Source organism: Siphateles boraxobius, unplaced genomic scaffold (genome assembly GCF_051911475.1).
Source record: "Siphateles boraxobius isolate OS27281-9 unplaced genomic scaffold, OSU_SipBor_1 13, whole genome shotgun sequence".
NCBI lineage: Eukaryota > Metazoa > Chordata > Actinopteri > Cypriniformes > Leuciscidae > Siphateles > Siphateles boraxobius.
Window position 1 is genome coordinate 6,174,057 of NW_027508733.1, and position 9,943 is coordinate 6,183,999.

Sequence of the window (9,943 nt, forward strand, 5' to 3'; positions counted from 1 at the left end):
TCTTGTTGTTTTTTGCAATAAAAGCTGCAGTGTAGTAAAGTTAAATGTAGGAAAACTAATCAGTTTTCCACTTTTAGGGTATACGTTTACACAAAAACACCGTACTAAAAATGTGTATCCTTTGCATTTTTCTCGTACAGACAACAGCATTGTCAAAACGATCCCCATTTTGATCAGCGGAAATGACTGATGGCAATGTAACTTTGTAAATAAACACTACGCGCCTATAGACTGAACATGTAATACACATAAACATGACATAACCGTTTTCACTAATACGAGTTTTGTTTTGTAGTTTACACGATAATTATAGACAATAATGGTATTTCAAAGATTTGTGTTTTCAGGCCCCCAAAATGCCATTGTTGAGTAACTGAACGTCCAAAATGCATAAAAAAAAAACACATAGAAGCTTTCTGTTTTTAGTTGAAAATGGTGTAGTCTAAATTGCCCTTTAATGTGATAATGAAGGCAATAAAATCATATGACAAACAAATGGATTTAAAAAAATAAATCCTATTGTGTTTTTGCTGTGACTGTGATTCTGTGTTTGGGAGTCAAAATGAAACTTGCTGCTCTGGAAATAAATGTGGTTTGATGTGGTAACTGATTGTATTGGACAAACAGCTTGTGCAATAGTGGCCTTTTTGTTCCCCTTTCCTGCTGATATGATGCTCACAATACAGTTTTTCTATAAAAAATATAATACTATTAATGCTACTGTTTGACATACCAAAGCGTTCTTCTTATTGTTTGAATGTGACACATTAAAATGCCATATACTTTGGATTAAGATGGACTGACATGATTGTTCTTGATCTTGATCTTGCAGTGCGATATTTCAGTAGAACTTATCAAGCTTCTCAGAAATAACCGTTGCTATAAAACCTAGATCCCACATCCTGAAGATGACCAGATGACATTAAAAAAAAAACTTTTTTTTTTTTGTGTGTGCATCAATACCTGGACCGAAAACAGTCAACAACCGGGACAAAGCGCAACAACCATGACTGAATCCAATATGGCCACTCAGCACATCAACAGAAGTAAAACAGTAGTAAAATACTGTTCATTAGCACTTCTGCTTGTCTGTGCCTTTAAAGTCAGTTGTGCACACAGTGCTATCCAACATCTATTTGTGGACATAAGATTATCTGTGCAAAATACTGAATGAGCCATGAGTGGAGCTTGACACGTGTGTGAATATTTTGTTAAAAATATAGTGTGAACTAATTTGACCTAAACCAACTAAAATGTGTTGACCCAACTGTATTTACATCAAGGTGGAAAAGGACTCTCAACATATAAAACAAAAAAGATTATATCAAACTTATTAAGAAATGTTACCTTGCTGGAGAAATCAGGTCATATCTAATGACAGATATGCTTCAGTGAAACATTGTTTTTACAGGTTGGTTCAATTCAGTTATAATCAGTAATCTCAAATCATTTCTTTCATTTAAACAAAACATTTATTTAACCATAGCAAAAGTCAAGTTATTACTAAGGTTATTTTGTATCTCTGTTTATTGTGTTTATTTAAAATGAGACAAATCGGATATTATTTTAATCTCCAATATGTTATTTAACAGTTGATATGGTTATTTAAAGCTTCGTTAACTAGCAGAAGATACTAGACGGGTTTAAATCCCAGTTGTGCAGGAGGGGCATGTTGTCACATTGTGTTACAATGAGCCCCTATTAGAACTATGCTTTTCTATTCTATACTTTTGTGAATTCTTTTGAGAAACCATGAGAAAATGGTGAAAAAAGACTGAGAGTCAATGTTCAGAAAGTATTTATTATTATTATGTTTTGAACTAGCTGTGTAGCTGTGTTTTTCTGTTTGTTGTCAACACTTTTTTTTTTTGGAGAAAATATTTTATTTCATCTTGTATATTTTTTGATTAGATCAGATAACATTTTAGTCATATGGTCATGATACAATGCACTCCACCTATGGGGCATGTTGTCACATTTCACTTTCATTCTTTCGGGGTAAATCAAGAAAAAAGTATACAACGTATTAATGAAACAAAACCACATAATTGTAATAGACGTGTGAAATTAATGCAAGAAAATATAAATACTATAACCCTAATTAGGTTTATACAAACTGAGAAAGTCAAAAAGCGTTACGTTGTGCCCCGCTCTCCTACACATTTACTAAGTAGAATTGATTTTTTTATTTTTTTTTATCAGCGTATGACCAGCTTCATATGTTGGTGTCATGAATCTCGGTCTTCAAGAAGAAGAAACTGGATGAAATATTCTGAATGATACCATAAGAAAAAAAAAAAAATAGGATGATGAAGATCTCAAAGATGAAGTTTATTGTAGCATAGCAGTTACAAAGTACATCCCCGAACATCCACATCTCAAACCTTGTATCCTGTTACAGTTTACATACATTTTACAAAATAAGGTGTATATGAGGTATATGATTACAAAAACAATTCTTCCTATTTCTCAGGACCATCATAAAGTACTGTTCTACAAAATTATCATTTCAAAACCTTGGACCTCACTGCATATACATTTAGTAATAAAATGTACAATACAATTAGTTTTATATATAAACTACAGCATAAACTACATTTAAAAATGCAGAGAGGAGAGTGAGCCAGCCATTTGGGGTGTGCCATGATGGAGGAGAGTGAGCCAATCAGCAGTTGGGGGTGTGTCCACTCATGATGGAGGAGAGAGAGTGAGCCAATCAGCAGTTGGGGGCGTGTCCACTCATGATGGGGGATGAGAGAAAATGAGCAAGAGGGAGATTTGAAGAAAGACTGTAGAAAGAGAGATGGCTGAGTGACATTACAAAAGAGAAAAGCTCAGAGAAATGTCACAATAAAATAAAGGTTATGGTGAGGCAAGAGTTTTAGGGCCCGCCTTAATATTAGAAAAGCTTTCCAGGTTTGGAGAGACCTAAACGGGGAGGCCTGAAAATGTTCTCTCTGCTCCATCCGTGAGTAAAACTTACGAAACTTACATACTGTACTTTTAATGATCTATGTTCTATGTAATGATATCTGAATCATACCACAAACACATGAAACTTAAATGGTAGCCTACTTACAGATTTTAGAGATCTGAGATAGATTTAGGGCAAGTACTGATCATTGCGCTGCATCCTGATGTCTGTTTGAACAATAACAACATACTCAATTAAACACATCATTTATTTGGTGAATTAGAAGGATATATATATATATATATATATATATATATATATATATATATATATATATATATATATATATATATATATATATATATATATATATATATATATATATATATATATTCTATTATTTTGTCTTTTAAAGATTTTTTTCTTCTAAATAAATCTTATATTTCCATCTAGTTAAATGTCTATTTCTAATATTTACCTTTCTGGATCCTGCAACAGGCAATCACACAACCAGCCGCAAAGAAAACACCCCCAACTATTCCTGTTACAGCAGCTGGAAACACACCTGGATCTAGAACAGCTAAAGACAGAGAGTCATTATTTCTAAAAAGAGTAACTGATATTACTGGTCTCTTGGATTTTTCTTCTTTGTCATCAGTTGTATGATATTGTATGATTAATAGCTCCATCTGGTGGGGTTTTAAGCAACAGCAGCTAAAACAGCATCAGAAGCAACAGGAAAAATTGACTTAATGCATTTTTTGTAAATAATATTAGTAAACATGTGATTGCTGTGACAGTGACACACCATGTGAAAATTGTGTCACTTTGACATGCATGATATTCACTTCACACTATGTACAAAATAAAATAAAATACAAATATTTATTAAATTATCAAATGTCACTCACCAGTGACAGAAACACTATATCTTAATGATGCTGAATCTGCTGTTGTTGATCTGTAGTTTATATTCTCCAGAGTCTGTGTTTCTGGTGTGTGTGATGTTCAGAGATCCAGTCTGATGATCCAGCTTCAGTCTGTCTCTGAATCTCTCTTTACACTGATCATCTGTACAGATCTTACTCTGATCTCCAGTGATTTCAGCGATGAGAGTGTCATTAAAATACCAAGTCACCACATCATTTAGTTTTAACTCAGTATGTAAAATAACAGAATCTCCCTCCTTCAGTGAATTTCTAGTCATTTTATAAGCAGCAAAATAATCTGAAACACACAAAAGGTATTATTGACCCACACATGTATTACATAATGTACATGTATAATGTAGTTTAATGCATTACAAAATGAGAATTTAAATTACTGTATTAGAATAATACAGAAGTTTCTTGTGTTAAAAACTTATGCTAGCTGTAAATGTACTAGTAAATGTCTGAATGTTGCAATTATAATAAAAACAATGGTCTGAGTTAAACATACAGTAAATAACCTGCTTTTCACTCAGTAACTCACCAGTGTCAAATAAACCATAAAGAACACTGTCAGTGTTGTCACCGCTGATGATCTCTAGCTTAAAAACTGCAAAGTATGGGATTCTTATGTTTATGATGGTCAGAGATCCAGTCTGATGATCCAGCTTCAGTCTGTCTCTGAATCTCTCAGTATCTTCATTACACTGAACATCTGTACAGATGTTACTCTGATCTCCAGTGATTTGAGCGATGCGTATGCCATTCAAAGACCATATAATCTTCTCTTGTTGGTTTGTTTGAACACCAGTATGTATTTGACTGAATCTCCCTCCATCACGAAGACTCTTTCAGAAGCAGATACCCCTGAAGAAGAATTGAAGAGTGAAATTTAAGCCAAACAAAATTATACAACAGTAAAGTGATGTGAAAAATGTTCTTGCCATAAGTTTCAACCCCTTAGTTTTTATCCAGTATTAGAACAAATTAGTTTAGACCTTCCTTTATCCTCTGAACAGAGTCGAGAACTGTTCCTAGGAAGGTTATACGCTGGCTGGGGGACAGTACACTCTTGGATAGGTTGATCCTGAGCCCAAGGCAATCCAGATGGCTGCGGAGCCAGGATTTGTGAGTTTGTAACCTGGGCGTCCGACTGGGCCAGAATGAGCCAGTCGTCGAGGTAGTTCAGAATGCACATTCCCCGCTGTCTCAGGGGGGAGAGAGCTGCATCCATGCATTTCGTAAATGTACTTGGTGCCAGTGATAGCCCGAATGGCAGGACTCTGTACTGATAACCCATCCCCTCGAACGTGAATCTTAATTAAGAACGGTCTGTGATGGGCGGTTATCTGGTTGTGAAAGTAAGCATCTTTCAGATCCACTGACAAAAACCAATCCCCTGGGCAAATCTGCGAGAGGATTTGTTTGGTCGTTAACATCCTGAATGACCGTATCATGAGGGCCTTGTTCGGGTGTCTGAGATCTAGAATAGGCCTGAGGCCTCCATCCTTTTTCGGCACCAGGAAACAACGGCTGTAGAAACCAGAGTCCCATACATTCGCGTGGATAGCTAGAGGCAGAATGATATCCGGGCTCTGGCCGCGGCACAGCGGCGGCTGCAGAGCTTCGGTGTGCTGAGACATGAACACTGTGTTTAAAGTGTGCGAGGCGGGGGGCGCGCCGATCACGGCGGGCAGCCTGTTCGCACTCGCTTTGTCTATGACAAATTGTGGAGAGAGAACGAGCGGGACAAACCCTGTAGGGTTCAGCGTGTCTGTGAGTGAATGTGGGCGCGGGACAGCGGGCACATTTACTGCACTGAAAACACCGTCGGCTTGCGCTGACTGAATATGTGTTGGTTTCGTTTTTACAGAAACCGTGGGACACGCACTGTGTAGTGTTTGTGGGCACTGTGTCGTGGGCACATTCACTACATTTGCACAATCGACATGAGTCGATTTTATTTGTGCTAGCCCTGAACTGTGGCGGGCTGTGTCTGTGTGTGGGAATGGGCACTGTGACGTGGGCATTCTTACAACACTCATAACACCATAGGCTATGGCCGGGACACCAGAAAATACACTCTTTATTGGATTTATCTGGGTAGCCGTAAAAACAAGGGCAAGCGGGCAAATGAACCGACTTGTTGACTGCTAAATACACTGGAACAGTTACATCGCATGGAACTGGACGAGCGAAATGTTTCGGTGAAAATCCGGCCGCAGCGAGATTTGAACACCGTCGCTTTCCTAGGATGGCTAGGAAGGCTTTGAGACCTCGGGCTTGATCTCAATCCTCGGCCAGGGCCCGCGCTGAGGGGGGCGGCATCCAGCAGAGCGAGAGCGCGGTCTCTGTTCTCGGGCCTGGCGGCGCTGAGAAGCGGCGGCGGGTGGTGCAGGCTGTGGCTGTGAGCTACGGGCAGACGGCTGTTTCGAGCGACCTGCTGCAGAGCTAGAGCGCTTCGGGAGGAAGTGCTTTATAGCCTGCGATGTCTTCTGAACCTCCTGGAATCTGTCCGCGAAATCTTTGACGGCAGATCCGAAGAGGCCCACTGGCGAAATGGGCGCGTCGAGAAACACAGAGCGCTCCGAATCTGTCATTTCAGACAGCGTTAGCCATAGGTGTCTCTCAGCCACGGTGAGAGAGGCCATGTTCCGCCCAACGGCCTGTGCAGCAGATTTAGCGGCGCGAAGAGCCAGGTCTGTAGCGCTCCTTAAATCCGCAACGCTGATCGATCCCACGCCTTCCTCGTCCATTTTTCGGAGAAGGTCGGCCTGGAAGATCTGCAGGATGGCCATTGTGTGTAGCGCCGACACAGCTTGCCCGGCGGCGGTGTAAGCGCGACCGTGCATGGCTGACGTCACTCGGCAGGCTTTAGATGGCAACACCGCCTGTGCTCGCCGTCCAGCAGAGGGCGGGCAGAGATGTGATGCTACCGCTGCTTCCACAGGAGGAAGAGAAAGGTACCCTCTGTCTTTCGCACCGTCCACAGTGGAGAATACAGCAGAGACAGATGTACGCATTCTGGCCGAGAAGGGGGCGTTCCAAGACCTCGCGACTTCTTCGTGAAGCTCAGGAAGAAAAGGCGCGGGTCTGGACTGTGATGGGGCGTGGTCCTTCTTGAGGAAACATCCATCCAGTCGGTTGCGCGGGGGTTGCGCGGGCGCCTCCCAGTCGAGGCCGAGGTTGTCGACGGCTTGAGAGAGCGGACGCATCAACTCAGACTCAATGCCCGCTCTTTTCCCGGAAGGCTCGCGAACAGCGGAGGGGAGGTCCACAGAGCTCGCCCAATCTTCGCTGTCAGACGCCATGATAGAACAAGCCTCGGCTGTTTCGTCGATCTCAATGGCGGAAGCGGTGGCAGACGGCGGCCGCTGTCCATCGGTGAGTGACTCGAGCGATGCCGGCGAAGCTAGCGGGCGAACCGGCGAGCTTAGGCGGGCAGGAGAGGGCTCGGGAACGCGCTGAGCGCGCGCTTTTTACGGCGCGGCGACGCAGCGGGTTGAAGTGCAGGCTCTGAGAAGGATGCCAGGCGAGTCCTCAGAGTCACCATAGGCATCAGCTCGCAATGAGGGCATCCGCCCTCGACGAGAGCGAGAGCCGCATGATCCTCACCCAGGCAGGAAACGCAGATGACATGACGGTCCCCGTCGATGAGTGTGGCTCGGCACGAGCCGCAGGATCTTTGCATCTTTAAAAAGACGCTTGCTCTTTTAGAACAGATAGAAACAGAGATAGAGTGTGAGTCGCAGCGGCGAACACACACTCAGCAGTGAAAAGGATGGAGGGCTGAAGGCTGAAGGCGGCGAGGTGCAGGCCAGCGACTTCAGGCTCGAAGGCTCGTCCCGCAGAAGGCTTACAATCAGACGGCGCGGCTTCTCACTCCGGATCCAGCGATGCAGTAGTGCTTCGCTGAAGAGTTGAAAATCAGTTTGTATCAGCCTGTCGAGCGTATTTATAGGCCAAGTCCACACCTATTCTGGCGGGACGCGACGAAATGGGCACGAAGCACCCCCATTGGATGTCACGTCACGCAGGGCCTCTCTCGATAGGCTTGCTGCTGTTGCCGCAGGGCAGCCAATAGGCGCGCGAGCCATCTTGCCTATGTCTGCACGCTGCCGCACAGCGTTTTACATTAATCAAAATTAAAGGATAATTTTTGGCTTCAATATCTCGTGGAAAAGAGGTTTTCCCCATAGCGTAAGATATTATGCAGTACGAGAGATACTCTCGTAAGAGAACCGCGTGCATATGGTGATGCAAAAGTGTGTGAAATTCGATGTAGTATGCACTCCAGGTGGCTAGGTGGCAATGTGAAGCACTGCCAAACAACAACACCAATATCTGAGAATATTTCGTACAACTGCTGAAAAGACTCTTGTACGTTAATCAGAGCTGCTAGGGCAACTTGAAGGTCCGACGTATGGAAATAATCTGACATGTTGGTTGTTATTTTCCTGTACTGGCGCATATCCCATACAGAAATGTAATATATGTCAATATATCTAAATTACATATATAATGTCAGTGCCCATGTATGTCTGCTGCCTATATGAGAATATATGCAAAATTCATATATATAAAACACAGACATATATGAAACATATATTTCAAAATATAGCAAAAATGGCCGTTTTCATGTAAGTGCCATATATTTTCCCATATATATGTATGTCACATATTTATACTTAATGTTGTCCATATATGCGAGAAACCAATACTATACTGTAATATATGCAGATATATGGTATCATATATGGATGAACTCAAATATTTTCTTCACATGTTTGGACACATAAATGTTCATATATGTTGCAGGCATATATTGTGTTCTCAGATAAGTCAAATATATGTATAGATATATGTCATGCTATTTAAAATCTAAGTACATATATGGCCATATATTACATTTTTGTATGGGATATGCCTGTGACGTAAACGCGTACGCGAGAGAAGCCACAGTGAGCAGATTCGCGTTTTTACCCTTTAGACGGGAACGCGACGGTGGAGCGTTTTTAAGATTTCCACTCTGGAGGGTGGTTTCACTTTTTTGCGTTTTTAAGCCCCCAAAACGCCGTCGCCGTGTAAACGAAAGGCACATCTGATAAAATATTTTTACGTTTTCACCCGGAATCGTTTTCGTGTAAACAGGGCCTAAAATGATTAAATTGACATTATCTACAGTAGGTTAGACCCGATATAGTCCGGCTATGAGTAACCCACTTCTAGCCAAAATAAACCTTGAAAATGGTTAAATGTCGTTTTTTGCCAAAATAACTTGCAAGATGCATGATATCCCATCATGTAAGCAAATTGGTATCATTTCTTCACTCGTTTCATTTCTTTGTTATCTAATTGATGACTAGTCTATTCTTGGGATATGGTTTAGACGCCCATTACATTTTCACTGACAGCCCAAATTTTGCCTCGTTTTAGCCTAGACATCTAGGCTGTGTTTGGACGGCTATTAGATGTCTTTTAAACGCAAAATTGCTTGCTGGGTCTCTATGGGTGTTTCTCAAACGTAAGGCCGCATATCTCGGCTGCCACATCATCAAACGTTGCTGCAGGCCGTCTGAAGGATCCTTGAGAGGCAGCCTTCGTTTCGTGTCCTTCATTAGGCCTGTTTTGAAGGATGCAACTGATGTATCCTTCGTTGCCTTCAATCACCCACAATCCTGTGTACATATTTCAATTCACGAAAATAAATTAAGGGAAAACGAGTCTGTAGTCTTTACTGTGCTTGTCTATGTTTATTATGAAATGTAAGACAAAAATAATGTTTTCGGACATGAAAGCATATGTTATCTTTTGTTTTGCTTTGAATTAATCACTAACACTGAACTGACAATAATGTAAGACACTGTGAAACAGCACATGGCTATCGTTCACTGTATTGCATTAATAAAAAGCCAGTTAATATAAAGATTTCAAATAAGTTTTAATAGTATTTTCGTACCGTGACCACTTGGGCAGGAACGTATGAAATAGCCATGAGCTCTTACTAGACCGTCTCATTCTAGCATTTAATTGTTACATGTAATATAAACATCTAATTTAATTCATGAGTTGAACAGCTTCTTAAGTTAGCTTAAGTAAA

The 9,943-nt window shown here is 41.3% G+C and overlaps 1 long non-coding RNA gene across 1 annotated transcript; it reads left to right on the forward strand.

Annotated features, from left to right (window-relative positions):
• Positions 1-2,628: 2,628 nt before the first annotated feature.
• Positions 2,629-2,860, forward strand: LOC143735561 (uncharacterized). Its single transcript, XR_013203225.1, has 2 exons — positions 2,629-2,707; positions 2,759-2,860. It is a non-coding gene; the product is annotated as an uncharacterized LOC143735561 (long non-coding RNA).
• Positions 2,861-9,943: the final 7,083 nt, after the last annotated feature.